Here is a 20,120-nt window from a genome sequence, read left to right as displayed (position 1 = left end):
CTTGCTGAGATTAAAAGAAAAGCGCGTGATGTCAAACGAAGCTGTCCACCTGTCTGTTTCTCCTGCGCCTTTATCTTTATCGGGCTACTGCCAGGCTTCGCAGTGGCTATGTTGGTGTCTTCGTGCTATCGAAACCTGCTGAACTGTGGCCTTTACTTGTTCAAACACACCACACCTTTGACCGCTCACACTCTTTTTATTTCACCCTTCTGCTGCAGTTAGTCCAACACTTGCTCCCCCCACCCCCCCCCCCCCCCCCCCCTAATATTTCTCTTTTTTTTCTTCCGAGACAGGCCGTCCTCCTTGTGTCAGCTTGAAGATGTAGGCGGTGAGAGAGAGAGGGAGCAAGATCTGTCTGAGAGCTTCATATTGACTCATATTGACATCTGCCACCGTGTCGGAGCTGTGCTTCTTGTGCCGGAAGAGGGCTGAGAGCATAAGCGTGCGAGCAAACCAACAGGCCAGAGACTGAGGACTCTCGTGCCTCGTGCAGATTGCATGGAATAATACCAGGTGGTTCAGTGCGAAAGAATGAGATGACAAAGAGGCCAAGCTGTGTGGATGCATGCTGTGAATGAATAAACCCAAGAGCTTGGACTTTACCCGTAATCCTCGAGCGATGTGTTTAAACATTAATCTGAATGGTCAGAAGATGCTGATTAATTACCTTTAAATCCTGCAAGTCAAATCACAGATTTCTATTGATGCAGTTCATTCTAATACATAATGACTTAACACGGGCATCCATTGTGCATGCTTCATATAAACCAAAAAATAAAAAATAAAAATAAAATGTTGACATCATGGGCGGCACGGTGGCTTAGTGGTTAGCACTGTCACCTTGCACCTCCAAGGAACGGGTTTGTGTGTGCATGGAGTTTGGATATTTTCCCTGTGCTTGGTGGGTTTCCTCCCACGGTCCAAAGACATGCAGATTTTTCCCAAATTGCCTGTAGTGTGTGTGTGCCCTGCAATGGATTGGCACTCCATCCATGGTGTACTCGCCTCATGCCCAATGTCTCCTGGGATAGGCTCCAGCGCCCCCATGACTCTGTATACAGAATAAAGCAGTATAGACGAGTGATATGATGCGAGTGAGTTAATATGGTGAAATTTTTCTGTTGCATTATTTGGAAGGAGTCTCCAGTGTCAGCATAAAAAGACAGCGAGGGGCATTATTATGTCTTTTTAAGACAAAGGGATTTAAGCTTATGTTTTTGTCTTTTGAGAAAAAAAGAGAGACTTGTAATTGGATGTCAGTTTAAAGCTGGTATAGTGATTAGAAGAACTTGCTTGTGAAATAAAATGCAAATATAAACAGGTAAACAATATGATGTCATGCAGGACAAAGTAAATAAAAATGAGTCAATGCCCTTATATAAGGGGGATTAGTGCATCAGGATGTGCTGTAATAGGAAAGTCAACATTTACGTAAGCTCCATGTTGTTGATTAATTTCTCATAACAGCATGCCCTCAAGTGTTAAGAGCTGATTGGAATCATTACCGAACTCACTGTCAGGCTGTTATTACCTACTTTCCTGTTTTCCTGAAGCATCTAGACCAAACTTTCCTCTCTGTCAATTGTCGAATTTCTCAAAGTGGCACAAAAACAGAACAAACAAAGAGCGAGAGTTTGATTGTGAAAGCACCTGTGTGCCATTTGGTGTGTTCCCCCTTACCACCACCGCCGTCCCTGAAACAGAAAAGAGCACTTCACAGCACATACAAAACAATAATCAAACAATCACCACGATGACATGATTACAGGAAAGGGAAGTTTCCCCGTCTCCTCTGCAGCTGTCAATATGATGTACGGCTGACGAAAAGACAAACACATCTTCTCACACTGACATTGTCCTTTTGTTGATTTTTTTTTAAGGATCAGTTTGTGGAGACATGTCTCAATTAGCATTACTCTAAACTAGCGCCAGCACCCTTTGTGATACAGATCATTCTATGCTAATGAGTTATCTGATTTACCTGCTTGGAAAATCTCAAACATTCTCATGTCATGTCCTCTCAAACATCCTCATGTCCTCTGGAGATTTTCCCGTGTAAGCCTTGTTCAGACACGCTGCTCAGGGATGCTGAGCTTCCTCGGATGTTTCCGATGCCGGGGCGCCGCTCGTGAATTCGCCTGATGCTGCCGATCATCCGCTAATCATCATTAAAACTTTGACTGGGGGATAATTAGCTGAAAGTACTCTCCTGATTTCAATTGCTTTCCTCGACTATTTCCTACTCAGGCTGACAGGTGATGATTTCATCCTATCGGAATATTGATAGGCAGCTAGAACGGGATTATTTCACAAACTATTACGGGGATATTTTCTGTATGTTATATAATATAAAATTAAATGAGGTCATTTGACCTTTTGATCTTTTTATGATCATTATTTGATGTTCAATTATGGGATGTTTACCTAAAAAAGGAAAAGATGGAAAAGTTAGGACTCTACACTGTATGATGAAAAACATGTGCTAACCAGTAACCTGCCTTGTGCCCTTAGTCTCCTGGGATAGGCTCCAGGCCCCCTGTAACCCTGTTTAACATTCTAAAAAATGGATAGATATAGATGAGCAGTATAGATAATGAGTGAGTTTAAATCAGAGTTGTTACTTTATATACATTATTCTGTATAGACCGTAGAGGCCAATGGTGACCATTGTATTTATCCTCTCTTTTTTGGTACTAATGTGGTAGGATCTCAAATAGGAAATTTATTTTGGTAAACACCAAATGAAAGTCATAAATGCTGTCTTGCCTTCAGTGATGAAAAAGATACTAAAATAATTTACCTAATATATAACGCAAATTGCTCTATATAAAAGTTATAAGAGTTCCATGCAGGAACTCTGTCCAGAATTTCTCTATTCAGGATTTCTGAACAATATATTTTTTAAGTAAGCAGTTGAAAGTAGTAACCGCTCTAATGACCAGCTATTCGTCACTTTTAAGTTTCAACAATCAAAAAGTGCTGAAATGTTGCGTAATAATTCTGGAAAAACTGCATGTTTGGATTTCTATTGTCCCATCACCATCTCAAATGTACATGTGATAAGAACATGATGACTCTCAGACCCTAGTTGATCCAGATCCCCGCATCCATCATACAGATGACTTTGCCGTGCGTTTGATGGCACCTAGACCTAATGTGATGGTACTGTGCGGTTACTGAATTGTGAGGTGAAATGTTGTCCATCTTTAAATATAAACCCTGTAACATCTCCATCAGGTCCACCCAACTGCTCAGACTGGCCCCTTAGTAAGCCAAACCTTCACATTTAACCCATCTTTTAAAATGTGATCTCAATTTTAGGGGCATTACAATCAAAAACACGTCCTCGGTTACTCAGCAACTATAATAAAGTACACCGATCTTGCTCTAAATCTTCAACAACAACAACAAAAATCAAAACAATATTTAGTTCTTAAATGAATAAATAAATAAACTCTATTAATATATCACTTGCTAATTGGCAACAATTAAATTAAGCATTTTTTAAAAACCATTTATTTTGACAGACTTTATTCTTCCTTTTAGGAAATAAAATTGTCACAGCAAGCTGGAGTAAAACTAAATTAACATGAAATACGTTTAGTCATATTAATTATTTAGAATCTTTTTGAAAGAATGTTTTATTAGTCAAACCTGTGAGCCAGTACCCCTGGACGGTGAGCAGGGTAAATCAATTCACTGTTTGACTTGGTTGCCAGATCTTTAAATAGGGATTGAAAATCATTGTGATTACGAAAAGTTAATAATGAAAATTAATCATTTAAACCAAGGTAACATCAAACACAAAGATTTCAATTTCAATTATCTTAATGGGATTCCTTATATTGAACTTACTCTGAAGCTTAGGCCCTGCCAAGTTTTTTGTCTGATTCGTTCACAAATATGTTTCCACCAGTGTAAATGATGCCCTTGTAGGTTCCACAGGTTTTAAAACTCCATCACGCCTCTATAATGGCAGGTAATCTTGATAAACTTCAGCCTCACCAAGTGTGATGTCCACATCCACCCATCGTACCTGGAGGAACTTTAATAGGAAAAGCATATAAGCATTTGTACGCTCAACTCTGATTTTTAATTTGTATCTTGTACTGTAGGTTACATACCAGGGGGAGGTTTCAGTAATTTTTGCCATTTTAAATGTTGTATTTTTGAATTTCTTTAATGTTATTGTAGTAGGTCATAGATTGGACTTCCCTGATATCCACTTTTGGTTTACCATCATGAATTTCTTTCATCCTCAACATCTGTGAGCTTAATAGACTTGATAGTACTAATGAACAAACAATATGGTGAACCTAACCTCTTTTATCTGAAACATTCTTTGATTCCCATGCAGAGCTCAGAGGAAACATCAACTCACTTTTTTATATCGCTTCATTCTGTATTCAGGGTCGCGATGGGCCTGGAGCCTATTCCAGGAGACTTAGGGCACAAGGCGGGGTACACCCTGGACAGGATGCTAGTTCATCACAGGGAACACACACATACACACACTAAATCACACACTATGGAAAATTTGGGAACATCAGTTAACCTGATCTACGTCTTTAGAATGTGGGAAACCGGAGTACCCGAACCCTGGAGGTGCAAGGTGACAGTGCTAACCGCTACACCACCGTGCCACCCAACTGTAACTGTTTTTTTATTTTTATTTGCCATGCATGCATAGAACTCCCACAAGTTATTTATCTTAAATTTGATGGCACCAAGATGTGCTTCATCTCCATTTGGCCAAAGTGAAAAGGAGGTGAAAAACTCTCCATCTCAAATATAAACTCTGTTTTGATCTGTTTGCTTTCAGCTTCTCCAAAATGCTTGGACTGGTCATCAGTAAAACAAACTTAATAGCTTTTACCTCCTGTCTACCAACCCACACTGAGATCCTATTCAGCATCTTTCCATTTTCAGCTCCATTGAATATGAAAGCAGTTCCTCTATTCCCAACAATTTCTTTAGCATTTACCAGGTATGACACAGAAGACATGATCTTGCTCTGAACCTTAAAAAGGCCAATACATACTGTATTCAAGGCAAATACATTTCTAAGTAAGTTAAAAAGAAAAATCAACTTTTTGGTAAAAAGTCAAGTTTTAGATGAGCTTTGGTTTAGATAATAAAGGGAAGCATTCTCATTTTGTATCTGACTCCCATGAGCTTCAACATGACTACACTATCCTTTAAGCTTTAACATTACAATTAAATTACATTACTATGGGAAACCAAGTAAATAAGGTTAACTGACAAAAATCTGAACACTGAGATGTTTAGACCAGAATTAATTCCTACATACATGAGCATTTTTTTTTTTTTTAGTAATTACATGAAATTTTTCCCAATCTATGTGGATTTATTCATGGATAAACTGAACATTAGTCAGCATAAGAGAAATACATTGACATATAAAAGGTACTGTATTCAGTCTGGATTCATTTGTTGTCGAGATTTGTAAACTAGCCAATCCATACTGTTATAGATGTTTTGTGGTATAAATAATATTTGTTTTTGGAACATTATAATAAAGTGCTACCATACTAAAAGGACGGATGAATGTATTTTGCAATAATCTTCAGAGTTGTTTATTAACCAACGTCTAGAATAGCAGGATCCTACAGTACAAGGAAGTAGTCAGAAGCAAGAAATGCCTTCTTTAAAACATGGAATCAAGTTTATGGTTAAGGTCGAAGAGGCTGTGAAATGAGTGGTCTTGGTCCTAATGTCACACTTCCAATAAATGTGTGTGTGTGTGTGTGTGTGTGTGTGTTTGTATACATTCTTGTTAAATTTTCCATGAATATCCTTCGATACAGTACTCTGTGAACAGCCAGTTCCTTCAGCGATGACCTTCTGGGGATCTTCTGAACAACGGTCAATTCAGCAGTCTTTCCCATGATCGTAGTTGCATTTACTGAACTAGACAGAGAGATAGAGTGTATTTATACAATATGAATAAAAAGGCTGTAAATATTTCACTTACCGTGCAGCGAATTTAGAATAAGTTTAATTTTATAAATAAAATTATGAAAAAAAACTTTTCACAATCCTATATTTTATACCAGAGATACCGAGTTTTCCACAGGCTAGCAAAAGGCCTACAGACTACCCCAGGGGAGTTGGGGTACTAGGCAGCAGACACCCTGGATACGGTGCCAATTCATTGCACACACTCACTCACACACTATGGGCAATTAAGAAATACCAATTATCCTAGTCTCGTGTTTTTGGACTATGGAAGAAAAACGGAGTACTTAAAGGTAACCAACCAAACACAGGAGAACGTGCAAACTCCATGCAAACAGATGCAAGGAGGGAAACATACCCTGGACCCTAAAGGTGTAAGGCAACTGTGCTAACAACTACACCACTATGTTGCCATGGATTTGCATTCATGCACTTTTTGGTTGTTTTTCCTCTTTTACCTGACATTTTGGTACTGTATATTCCAGAGAACCCCAGCCTAGTTGGTTTACAGCATGGGTTTCCTCAATAACAGAATGCATTAACTTTGCTCTCCTTAAACTCTTTATACCAGACTCACTTCTCTCTGTGCCAGATTGTCTCTTTTGCATTGTGTTTAAGCCCTGAAGCCCTGTTTGTTCCAGTATCTAACTGTTATTTGACTCTTTTTTCAGTCTGTTCTCGGCTGGCCTTTTCTGTCTGTCTGTGTGCCTGTGTCTTCTGGATTAATGACCTGTCAAGTGAGGTTTGACTCTGTTTCTACACTGCTACAGTAATTTTGCCTAATAAATACCAGAACTACCTGGATCCTGCTGTAACTTGTCGTGTTCCACTGTGCCAGCCCACCCAATTCACGTACTCTAAGATTCCTTTCAGGGCAACCTTTTTCATTGCCCAGGTCCATACACCCAACCCAGTATATGTATTGTTTAGGGGTAGCTCAGTGGTTAAGGCATTGGACTACGGTTCAGAAGATCCCAGGTTCAAACCCCACAACTACCAAGTTGCCACTGTTGGGCCCTTGAGCAAGGCCCTTAACCCTCAACTCTCAGTATAATAATGAGATCCAAAAAATCTAAGTCGCTCTGGATAAGAGCGTCTGCCTAAATGTATTGTGATGTTGGGATGAAGACCAACACCTTATATGCTAGTAACATCTCCTCGCACAGCTATAACATGCCATTCAGTACGAAGGCCAGCAGCATGGCTCTTCAGAAAGGGACAGGGGGCCATAATCCTGCACAGCCAGCTTTAAATTATCACTCACCATCCTGAAGTCAGAGCCCGGCCATAAAAGGAAATTCGACCGTAAGATCGGTAAGTGTAGTCTTCTGTTCTAGAAGTGGACTAAGACTGCTCTCTTATCCACCTTCTCTAGATTCTGAGAGTTCCAGAGCGCGGGCAGAGGAGATCTCACCCCGACTTGACTGTCTTCCCTGTGATCTCACCCTCCGCCTCTGCAAGCCTGGCCTATCGGCATAACCTTGACTGCCCAACTGCTACTGTCTTCGCTGGGAAGATGACTACGTTATCCCCATGCTCGGATAAATTTGCGCTCCCACACTCCTGCACAATTGTGACACTAAAGACTAATACATATTGACTGTGTGCTAACAAACTAGCACCTGTTTGGGAACCATAATGCTCTCTGTATCTGTGTCATTGCCTTGCCACAAAAGTGCATAACAGTACATACAACCCCAATTCCAAAAACTTGACACTATAAAAATATACACTACCATTCAAAAGTTTTGGGTCACTTGCAAATTTCCTTGTTTTTGTTTAGTGATTTATTTTTTTTATTCTATAACAATACTAGGGATTTCAAAACTATAAAATAACACATATGGAATTAGGTAATTACGTAACAACAACAAAAACAACAGTTAGTTGTTATTTTAAGACACAGAGGTCAGCCTTTCTGTAATAGTTCTTGCAAGAACAGTATTGTCAAGTGCATTTGCAAAATCCGTCAAGCACCATAATGAAACTGGCTCTCATGAAGGCCGTCCCAGGAGGGCGAGACCAAAACCTACCTCTGCCGCAAACGAGAAGTTCATTTAGAGTTATCAGCCTGAAAAATGACCAATTAACAGCACCTCAGATTAGAGGCGTTATGAAGTCTTTACAGAGCAGAAGTAGCAGAAACATCTCACCATTAACTGTTCAAAGGAGATCAATGCATTTTTGACCACCTTCAGCAGAAAGAAATAAAAACCAGGAACGATCATGGAGTTAGAAAGTGACCTCAAACTTTTAAACGGTAGTGTATGTAAAGTCCGTTCACCTTAAATTGAAAACAGTACAACAGCGCAGTATTTGGTGATTTACCATGCAAATGTAAAAGTGTGTTTGAAATCTTTAAAAAATTATTACTAACGAGTCTTAAAACAAAATTGTAACCAACAGAAAAGTGCTGAGTTGTAACAATTTTTTTGGACAAGAGGGATGAGTGTTTACTCTCGTTTCCCTGTACAAGCTTTTCCGAATGATTTGGAACAGATCCAAAAAGGTGACGAGGATGCCACACACTATCTAGGCATTTTTAGGCAAAATACAAGTATGCAGCTTGTAAAGAAACAACAGGAGCCCCGAATGAAATTATCATTTTTTTCCTGAATTGCTCACTTTTGTTTTGCACAAAGGTAAACGAGGTAGGGCAATCAAGTCCTAACTTTTTATTGGAGTAGATGCTTTGTCATAATACAATCTTCACAAAACGTAACACTACTTATTATTTTGCATGAAAATGTCCCTGTTTTTATCATCTTCCCCCCTGTCCTTCTTCATCACATTGAAGAAGTGTCTGTCATCCAGATCTTTAATCAGCTAGTTGGTTTGATGTTATTTGTTTCGTCAAAGCATCAAAACTTGACCTTGAATGGAAATGGAAGAAGGTGGCCTGGTCAGATGAATCAGATTTTCTTTTAAATCATGTAGATGGCTGTGTGTGTGTCACTTACCTATGGAAGAGATGGCACTAAAATGCACTATGGGAAAAAGGCAAGCCAGTGGGGAGGCAGTGTGATGCTCTGCTGGGAAACCTTGTGTCTTGGCATTGATTTGAATGTTATTTTGACATGTACCACCTACGTAAAGACTGTTGAACACCAAGTTGTCCCAAGTTATGGTGATGACATTCCCTCACGGCATGGCCTCTTTCAGCAAGATAATGCAGCATGACACACTTTAAAACACTCAGGAATGATCTGAGGAACACGACATAGAGTTCAAGGTGTTAACTTGGCCCTTAAATCCCCCAGATCTCAGTCCAATCAAGTGTCGGTGGAATGTGCTAGACTTAAAGGTACAGTAACTGTTGTATAAAGATATTTGTCCTGCACCAGAGTTATATTCTCTAATTTGACTGGTCAAAATATGCGCATTATTTTGGATTAACAGAACAGCTTGGACCCGAGTTTTAGCGTAAACATGAAAAATGGGTTAATATTAATTTGTTCGGTAGTAACAGCTCATACAAAGAGAGGCTTCTAGTTCAAAAGTAATAATACCTGTACAATAAAGTACATTTGTTTTGAGTTGTTCATTATGTGATTTTTCTGCTAGGACAAAATGATTTAACATTATGTAGTAATAATTTGAATATTTTAATTGTAGGCGAATTGCTGTGCAATAATGCACTTCAGATGCTGCACATCTGTATTCGGTGCGGTGTGCTCTACATTCTCTGCCAAATTGACATCACTTTTTTTTCACTAGGCAAATCTGCAGTGTAAATTCACAGTACGTGCTTGTTACCTGCAATCTGCAAACAATTCCTGGAAATGATGTTCTGTGCCATTAATAACAATACGTTTTCTACAAAAGATGTATTGGTACAGCAGACCCATGACATGATGTCGCTGGGCGTGGCTTAACAGATAGTAGATTGGTACTGAATGTTGGAATTTCATGTAACACAATGTATTGTTTCTTATGAATTTATTAGGATACAAATGTGAATGTAATTTGGGGATGTGCTTTTGATTCAAACGGTTACCTTTTGAAATCTTAGTTCTAACAGGTCATGTGGTGTCAATTTATTTTCTATAACAGCAACATTGAGAGCTTCGTCATTTGAGATATAATGATTATTTGTTGTGTTGTTTGTGTTGTGGACAAAGTGTGGTATATGGTGCTTTACTGCGTCAACGGGCTGCATGCAAAAGTGATGCTGCTTTACTGTAGCACCATATGACGTGTCTAAGGACAGACAGGATAAAGGCATGCCTTTAGGCAAAAACTAATTGAAACAATGTAGCACTACAGAAGTAACACTGATACAGTAACATAATACTGATTTTGTTGAGACTGATTTTATTAATGGAAATCTTCACAGATTATAATCTTCCTTAATAAGTGAACAAGAAATAATCAAATACAATTGTTACAGCGAGTTACAGTCAAACTAAGGATACAAAATCAAATCAAATATGATATTATTTATAATGCGTTTAAAAAATGATTAACAAATCAAAATCTGGGTCTGCACGACTTGAAGGTGGTCGACCTAGATCGAAGCATCTATGTCTGATCCATTCACAACTATGTTTGCACCAGTATAAGTGACACCCTTGTAGGTTCCACTGGTGTTAAACTTCAGCACACCACCATTAAAGCAGGTAATCTTGACTTTCCCTTTGAGGGGGAGATTAACTTTAGCCTCGCCAAGTCTGATCGTCGCCACCACAGTTTTACGTTGAGGAACTTTAACAGGAAACAAGTAAAGCTCCATTTTCTCTTCACTGGTCTCTGAAGCATATCTACCCTCAACTCCAAGTTTTCATTCAAAATTCATTCTGCCCTCTGCAATCAGTGGAACTGCTGCCTTCACTCCCAGCCTGCATGTAAATTCCAGTTTGTCGGTAATCGACCAGGAGGATTTCTGGATAATTTTTTTGGAGCTTTCAATTTTACTTTCTTTAATTAAATTGCTGTTATTCTGGTATGTCATCCTTTTGACCTCATTGACTTTAACGTTGGGTTTCACATTATTTAGTGTAGGATACAGAACATCTGTAAGCTCAGTAGACTTGATTGTGTTATGGAACATGAAGCCCGAGGAAACCAAGCTCCAATCGAAACTTCCTTTAATTCCGATGCAGATTCCGGAACCAACATCAACTGAAACTTTTTTTTTAATTTTTGCTTTTAATGCTTGCAAAGAACTCCCGGGATTGAGTTGTCTTGAATTTGATGGCAGCCAGACCTCCATTTTCATTTTTCCAAGTGAAAAGGAAGTAAAATGCTCATCATCTTCAAATACAAAATCTGTATTCACCCCTTTCGATAGACCAAACTGACATGACTGGTCATTACTGAGCCAAACTTTAATGGCCCACAAATGCGATCCCTCGATTCACACAGAGATCTTTTTCAACACGGTTCCATTTTCAGTGCCATTGAAATCAAAAGGATTTTCTCCCTTTCTACCAACTGAAACAACGTATGTCAGGTATGACATGTTCTCGACCTAAAAGTGCAAACAAATATATATTTAGGCTTTCACAAGTTTAACTGGAAATAAATATTTTTATTGTGAAATTTAGATATAATAATAAAATGCCAGATGGCGTATATACTGGCTTTATACTGGCTAATGGCCAGTGCATACTCTTTAACAAAACCTTTTATGAAAAAGTAATTCATTAGTAATATACTTGCCCCCCCTAGCTGACATTAACTAACACAAACAAACCGTATGCAACACATAATAAACATTTGTGCTCCATTAGTTTTTAAGATATTAAAAGTTTAATTCAGCCTCTTCATACTGTCCGCACCACTTCAAACTAATCTCGCTCGTTTGTGCTCGCAAAAAAAAAAAAAACATTTGCTGACACAGCTCAACCATAAGTTTAAGTTTTATTAGACATTTTATTTATGTTGTGAGTAAGTCTGTGCTGTTATGTTTGCTTTAATCAAGAATTCCCTTATAAATGACCTTGGCGAACCTTATTCAATTCAATTCAATTCAATTTTATATGTATAGCACTTTTGACAATTGTCATTGACGCAAAGCAGCTTGCGACAGTAGAAAGAAAAAGTCCCTGAGATGGTAATAGGAAGAAACCTTAAGAGGAACCAGACTCAACAGGGAACCCATCCTCATTCGGATGAAATAGAAAGCAGGAATTGATCTGCATTTATACAGTGTGTTAGGTGGCAGGCAGTTCAACTATAACAGTAGATGTTAATTGATGTTAATATGGAGTCCAGGTAGTTATTGGAGACAATTGCAGTCGCTTAACCTATCAAGCAACCGCAGCCAAGTCCTCAGAGAAACAGCTCTCAACACCAGTCGAGGCCAGAACCGTCTTTATGGTATAGGGAAACCATCCCCAGACACCAGACGCATCCCAAAAAGACACACGGGGCATCCACGCGACGAGATTTCCAACCAGAAGTGGGGCACCAGGATGGGTCAGACAGGTCTGGAAGGCAGAGGAAGTCTGGATCACTGGCAGCTCAGAAATGACATGTGTAGCTCGACAGAGAGAGGAAAGAAAGAGAGGGGGAGATAGGGAAGAGAGAGAGGGGGAGAGAGAACAGAAGAGGAGAGAGCAGACGAGGAGAGATAACAATTAGGTATGGTCGCAGTCACATAATGTATAATGTAATGTAGGACTAACTATAACAGTATACTATAACATTACTAAAAGGGGAAAGTCAGAAGGTAACATAGACATGTTAAGTGATCAATGAGAGTGGGGAAGACAGCATCTAAACCTACCAGATCACCATAATACTCTACGTCTATGAGTCCCCCAGATCTGCCCCTTTACCCAAGACAAATCTATTTATAAAAATGTTTAAATAAATAGGTTTTTAGCTTGGACTTAAACACTGAGACTGTGTCTGAGTCCCGAACATTATTTGGAAGACTATTTCATAATTTTGGGGCTTTGTAAGAAAAAGCTCTGGCCCCAGCTGTAGTTTTCATAATACGCGGTACTGACAAGCAGCCTGCATCCTTTGATCGAAGTAGGCATGGCAGATCATAAGACACTAGCAGTTCGCTCAGATACTGCGGCGCGAGACCATTTAATGATTTATATGTCAAGAGTAGTATTTTAAAATCAATGTGAAATTTCACGGTGAGCCAATGGAGTGAAGATAGGTGTGATGTGCTCATGTCTACTGGTTTTAGTAAGGACTCTCGCTGCTGCATTCTGGACTAGATGAAGCTTGTTTTGCATCTAGTTGAACAACCAGACAATAAGGCATTACAATAGTCCAACCTAGAGGTGATAAAAGCGTAAACTAGTTCCCTTTCAAAGGCTACACTCGATGCTGCGTGAAAACGCTATGGGAACATCTTTCTGTGTTGCCGGTTGTACTGTAAAGCAAGTGTGTGTCAAACACGCCAAATTTTTGCCATACAGTATATAACCTCGGTCAGGTGACGACATCTGATTAAGCGCACCTGCAGGTTATAAATAGGAGTGAACCGGAAACATTCCTCAGATCTTTTTGTCTTTAAAGCACCGAATATTTTGTTTGCATGTGATGTGTGCAAGCGAATTTAAAAGTATTAACTCATTGATATGGTGAAGTTTGTTAGGAGATCCGTGCCTCCGCTCTTTCGGAGCACGATTTTCACACTGTTGTTTTGCTGCATTCCTGGGTTAAACAGTGCAATCTGGCAGACGTGCATGAGACAGGAATCCCCCTTTCTCTCGCGTCCATATGAACAACCCTTTAGGGAAAGTCCTTCCCCGCCATGCTTAAGGGTCGGGACTGTTGGCCACCCAGCCCTGACTGGGTCTGACTCTTGCGAGGTGCTAAGCGCTGTAATAGAGCGTTATGAGTCGGGCACCCCCTCGTAAGACTGGGGTGCGCCACGCCACGCTTTGCAATCAGCCTTGAAGAAGTCGGACTGTCTCCTTCACGAAGAAGAAATCCTGAGGTCGCCCAGGACCGTGGGAGTGGCTCCCCCAAGGGAGGGGCACATAGAATTCCTCTCACAGATGAAGTGTTCTCCCTGGCACCTCTAGGAGGTCAGTGTTTTTGCTCCGCCACCACTGGTGTTTCGGACAACACCGGTCTCTAAGAAATGTTAGTTTTTCGGTTTTTCTCTGCCATGTTGAAGATGCCAAACAGCTAACACCACAGTCTAACCGCAATGACTCTGCCCCTTTCTGAGAAACTGACAGCGTGGAAGCTACTGCCAAGTTTATTTCCTTGGGTACTGAGCACTGTAGTGAGAGCTACAGGATCCAGTTCTCACATCGCCTTCCGCGTTTCAACGGCGTGGTCTCCACTTCCGTCAAACCGGAAAGGGGACATCTGCTGACTTTGGAGTTACAAGATGTTCCTGGGAATAGGGGCCATAGAACATGTTTCCCTACGAGGCAGAGAGTCATGCTACTACAGTCGTTTTTTTTTTCTTGATTCCCAAGAGGAACGGGGGGCTGCGTCCGATTTTCGATCTTCGCGGGCTAAACCGCTATCCAAAATAAGACAGGTTCAAAATGTTGACTGTCAAAGTGATTGCTCTCAATTTAACCAAGGGATTGGTTGTGACAATCGATCTGAAGGACGCATATATTTCACACAGAAATATTGCCACAACACAGGAAGTTCCTGAGGTTTGCTTTCAGAGGCAAAGTTTACCAGTATCGGGTCCTTCCATTTGGTCTAGCTAACCCGAACATTAGACGACTAGCTAGCTGGCTCAGTTTCAGGAGCTAGCGCTTCGACATCAGGATTTCGTCCTAGCTCATCTCCGTTCCTGGATTGAGACTTAACATCATAAAAGCATTCTCTTTCCTGCTCAGAACACAACATTTTGGGTGTCACCTAGGATTCAATCGCAATGCGGGCACAGGGGTCTCCTGCGCGTGTCGAATCCATTCCAACACCCTAAAAGAAACCAAGCTAGGCCAGAAAGTGACTGTTCATCACTTTCAGATATTTTTAGGTCTCATGGCAGCTGTGTCCACGGTGATACCTTTGGGCCTCTGCACATGAAATCGTTTGGCTAAAAGCAAGGGGATTACTCAAGGACCAATCCCCGAAGGCAAATATGGGTTACGCGCCAGGTGGCTTTATACCCTTTCTATGTGGTTCAGACCCTGGTTTCTGACTTTGGGTCCCACTCTACGTGCGTCCTTTTGTCATCGCAGATGCTAACAACAGACGCTTCCCTCACGGGCTGGGCTGCGGTCTTAGATGGCTGTCCAGCCCAAAGAAGCTGAAGAGGCCTTCTTCTTGCGTGGCACATCAATTGCCCCAAACTGATGGCTTTATTTTGGCCCTGAAATACCTGTTCCAGCAGGCTACCATGCCCTAGTGCGAGTGGACGACGCTAGGGTAGTCTTGTACATAATCGCCAAGGCAGACTGTGCTCGCGCCGCTTGAATAGCTAGCGCACCAGGTTCTTCTTTGGGCACAGGACGAGTTTCTGTCCCTCAAGGCGATTTACACTTCAGGGCATATGGAGTTGGGAGCCCTGGTAACGCACTAGAAGAACGTATGCCCTCAAGGAGAGGGTATTTGAAAGTGGTGCATGGCGGAACATGTAGACCCAGTCCAGTGCCGAATTGTTTCAGTGCTGGAGTTCTGCAAAAAGTTACTCGGGCTTATGCCCTAGTACCCAAGGAATGTACGTAGCCGCTATTTCGGCTTGTCACGTCCTGACGAATGGGGACTGGCTGACACCCCTCCCAAACCACTAGAGTCAGCGCCTGTCTGGCTTCTGACCCTCAAGATGGTTTTTCTTATAATCACTTTTGGAGATCTGCAGGGTTCCCTTCCTGCCTAGACTTTGCCCTTGGGCTAGTCAGAGCTATTCAGCATCCTCACCCGAACTATTTACATTCTTGACCATGCACCCAGTTTCCTCGAAGGCTTCTGTCCTCCGCCTCTTACAACTCCGGAGCAGGATACTGTAGGTTTCATAGTTTTCATGCAGCATCGAGTGTAGCCTTTGAAAGGTAACTTCTCGGGTTACTTTGCTGTAACCCTGTTCCCTGAAAAGGCGGGAACGAAATGCTGCGCTCCAATGCCGCACTGCCTGCATGACTGGACGTCCTTTTCAGACAAAATTTATTTGAGGAATGTTTCCGGTTCACTCCTATTTATAACCTGCAGGTGCGCTTCATCAGATGACGTCACCTGACCAAGATAATATATGCCAAAATTTGGCGTGTTTGACACACACATGCTTCACAACCGGCAACACAAAAGAATGTTCCCATAGCGTTCCCATAGCGTTTTCACGCAGCATCTCGTTCCCGCCTTTTCAGGGAACAGGGTTACAGCAAAGTAACCCGAGATGTACTCCTTAATTTACTGCATTTTTACATTGACTTTGTAGACAAATATGAATTTCATTTAGAAATTGTATTTGTTTTTAAGACACTTCATGGTCTGGCTCTACAGAACACCAGTGACATGATTATACTTCAGACAGGGCTTTTAATCTGCTGATAAATTACTACTAGCCTTTTAGCCATCATCAACACGGGTTATGTATATATTTTCCAGTAGCTGACCATACATTGTGGTATATCAAAATCAAGTCAAAGTCAACTTTATTGTCAGTTCTGCTACGTGTGCAGTGCATACATATAAAGAATTGAAATTAGGTTACTCTCTAAATAAGTCCCCTTACAAACAACAATAAAACGTCTTGGGTTACTTTGCTGTGACCCTGTTCCCTGAAAAAGCAGGAACGAGATGCTGCGCAAAAATGCTATGGGAACATATTTTTATGGGAACATTCACCCTTTAGTCTAATTTTGAGCACTTGGGGAAATCCCGCTTCTGCGGCCAGATGATATGCAATCGCTCGATCGCACGCATTACTTACCTGCAGTAACTCCATATTCGCGGAAGTGAAAGAGGAAGTCTCTCCTGCCCATTCACAAGAAGCGTTGAGGCGTGCTTGAGAAATGGACGGAAAAACTCCCTGATTTGGTGAGAGCGCGAGAGAAAGGGGGAATTCCGACCCTCCAAAAGAGATCTATTACACAGAGGCACACATGTCCTAACAAACTCCGCCATATCGGTGAGTTAACACTAGCAGCGCCGCGCCAGTGTCCTAGTAGGGATAACTGCAGGCTGAAGCGATAAGGCGTGCCGAAAGGTCGGGGCGTGCCGAAGGGTAGAGGGCATGTCAAAAGAAACTGGTGGGTGAATGAAGCTTTTGCGTTGGCCAATCAACGTGCCAAAAGGTAGGGGGCGTGTCAAAATGTAGGGGGCGTGCCGAAAGGTTTCTCATTGGTGAATGGAGTTTCTGCGTTGGCCAATCAGCGTGCCAAAAGGTAGGGGGCGTGTTAAAAGCTTTCTCATTGGTGAAAGGAGCTTCTGTGTTGGCCAATCAGCGGTAATCCTATTTATATGTAAGTACCTTTAGTTTAGCATGGAAGAACATGGCGGCGGTAAGGCTTGGTGTGGTTAGTCAATATAAATAATTATTTTCTTTATTTTCGTCAATTAATTGTTTTGTCGTTTAATTGTTGTCGACAAACACATATTACTGTGAGACGAAACACAGACAGGTTTTTACTCAAAGTAAGGGTTGGCAGTTTGTATCGGTGTCCGTTTTGCGCTACAGATGTTTTTAGGCCTCGTGAAATGTTTTAGGTCTCGTCATTTTATTCTGACCGAGAGTTTGAAGGATTCTGTTCCATGGACTGCTACTACAGCATAAATAAATGAATGAATGAGCAGATTGAGTGTACAGGTTGGGTGGAGGACACTCTTAAACGGAGCAGCTCTGCCTCTAAATAAAATGTTTTATTGGCTAAAATTGTGTCTGTTTACTGTTTACTGAATAAGTGCCACTTCAAAGGTTACTAAACTGTACCCATCCTCCTCTTTATTGTGGTGTTTTATGAACTATTACATTATACATTTTTTATTATGCTCATATCTATTTGTAAATTCCTGTCTACAGTTAATAACAACTTGTATATATTGACCACCCACTGTAAATTTATAATTATAGTTACTTGCAATATGTATACTATGCTTACATAATATCCTGCACATAAGTATAGTTACCAGCCATACCAGTTACCATAATATCCTTCTGTAATAGTTACCCATAGCTTCTCCCTGCACATATCCCTCTTAGGTGTACTTAGACTTTATACCTTTATCCTGCCCTTTCTGCTAATTGCACTTCTGGTATGTGTAATCACAATAAAGTTGAATCTAATCTAATCTAATATTTGTCCTTATCAGGCAAAGTCAACGTTATTGTCAATTCTGCTACATGTACATACATATAGAGAATTGAAATAACTGAAAAACTGAAAAAATTTAAATAAACCTAAAAAAAAAAACTTAAATAACACTGGAGAACTTGGAGAACAACAGAGGTAAGATAATTGATTTACTGTTGTGCAAAAAGGGACAGTTTACAACACAGAAGGCTGATATGGTGAAAAATGGAACAGTGCAATAAGAATAGTGCAAGTGTGCTTATTTTAGTTGAGTAAAGTGACATTTTAAAGAGCAATAAAAAACAGTATAAACAAAAATGTTTATACTTGTTAATGTAGTTGCACTTCTAGTAAAACTACAGAAAACAACTGTCAGTTTAAAACATTCTGAATGACTAATTTTGTAACTTTTTTTGGTCTTGTTTAACCAATACGAAGTTAATAGTATTCCAAAAATATTAAAATTACATAAAAAATTTTATGAACAGCTTGTGGTACTATATTCTTTAAATAAATGTAATTTGATTTTGATTATGGGTTTAATACAGTTGAGGCTAGAAGGAATACAGCTTGAGCTCTATTGGGCATGTGCACATATTTATTTTCATATTGCTTATTTTTTTATTGTCTCATGTAATTTGTCATTTGTAAACCATTAACCTATGAATTTATTTTCCAATACAAAATTTGATAGCATTTATGTAGGGAAGGCAATCCATGGCAGGGGGGCATTTTAGCGCATAACACCCCGGTCGGAGCTATATATCCCTTTTAGCCACGGCCATGGCTCAAACGCGCGAGGATGACGTCAGTAACCCGTGGCAACGCAGTAGAATGTTTAGAAAGGAATATTTGTAATATCGATATTTTACAGGATAAGAATGGAATTTTACTATGAAGAATTATGTTGGCTGCATTACTAAAACGGCGCGCAGCTGTCATCAATTTCATGTAAATAAGAGCAAAATAGCTTTATACTGGCTTTTACTGGTGCGATTTTTAAAAAGTAAGCATGCTGGGTGACACTCTCCATTTACAAAAGTCCTCAGCAACCCAACAGACCCCAAGCTACACTCCCCGCTGTGTTTTATAGTGCAGGGAGGAGCCCAAGATCATTAACAGAGATTTCTTATGAGCCGTGCCTATTTCCGCAGCCCTGCCCCTTTGCACACCTGCAGAAGTGGAGGCTGTCTAGCTAGTGAGCTTCTGAGTAAGCAAAGAGCGATATTAGATTTTAGTGCACGCCTATCACAGGCACACGCTGCGACACTGCCTTTCCTCAGCTTCGAGCTCACGGTCGCCGCTGGCACTGCCAAGTAAGACCACGGCCCCATTCGGGACTCAGCCCAAAGACCGTGCCAGGTGCCCCCGTGCCCCCATTCTCCACAAGAACACGAGGCGAGGTCTTACGGGAAAAAGGGTAATTTATTTAGAACTAAATAGGGAAGGAAAAGGGTTAAAAAAAGGAGGATGAAAAAAAAAAGGGAAGGAATGTTGTGCACATGCAGGCCTGGTGGGCTGGCACTGACATACGGGCACAGGCTGGTGAGTGGTGAGCAGCGGGCAGAGTGGCAGCGGATTCAGCGAATCTATTTTTCAACTTTTTAAATGTTACAGAAATAATAAATGTGTAACTATTAAATCAAAGGTTTTTTTCAAGCCTTGTTTTAATTTCTTTCACTTTAAATATAATGAATCTAGAATATAAAAGTTTTCCACTGGAATATACTAGATTTTCCATTAACTAAAGTCAAAAAATTATGTAGTTGATAGTAATGTAAATAAAGTTGAATATCGTGTTTAAACAACAGACAAAGACATGTACAAGGGACATTCAAGTCAAAGCGGGACCTGTGATTGGGCAGAATAACAGAACACACTTATTAGAGTCAATGCTCCCTTTATTTCTTTATATATTTTTTTCTCTATATGTAAGGTTGTGCATTCTTCTGAAAAATGCCTTAAAAG

General features: G+C 40.5%; 1 pseudogene; it reads right to left on the bottom strand.

The window, feature by feature from the left end:
* Nucleotides 1–3,863: 3,863 nt before the first annotated feature.
* On the bottom strand, nucleotides 3,864–11,550 carry LOC128544320 (aerolysin-like protein; annotated as a pseudogene).
* Between the last annotated feature and the right edge of the window lie 8,570 nt (nucleotides 11,551–20,120).

This window comes from Clarias gariepinus, chromosome 16, assembly GCF_024256425.1.
Source record: "Clarias gariepinus isolate MV-2021 ecotype Netherlands chromosome 16, CGAR_prim_01v2, whole genome shotgun sequence".
Taxonomy (NCBI): domain Eukaryota; kingdom Metazoa; phylum Chordata; class Actinopteri; order Siluriformes; family Clariidae; genus Clarias; species Clarias gariepinus.
Note: the sequence above shows the minus strand (reverse complement) of the source record. Positions and strands in the feature narration are given on the sequence as shown.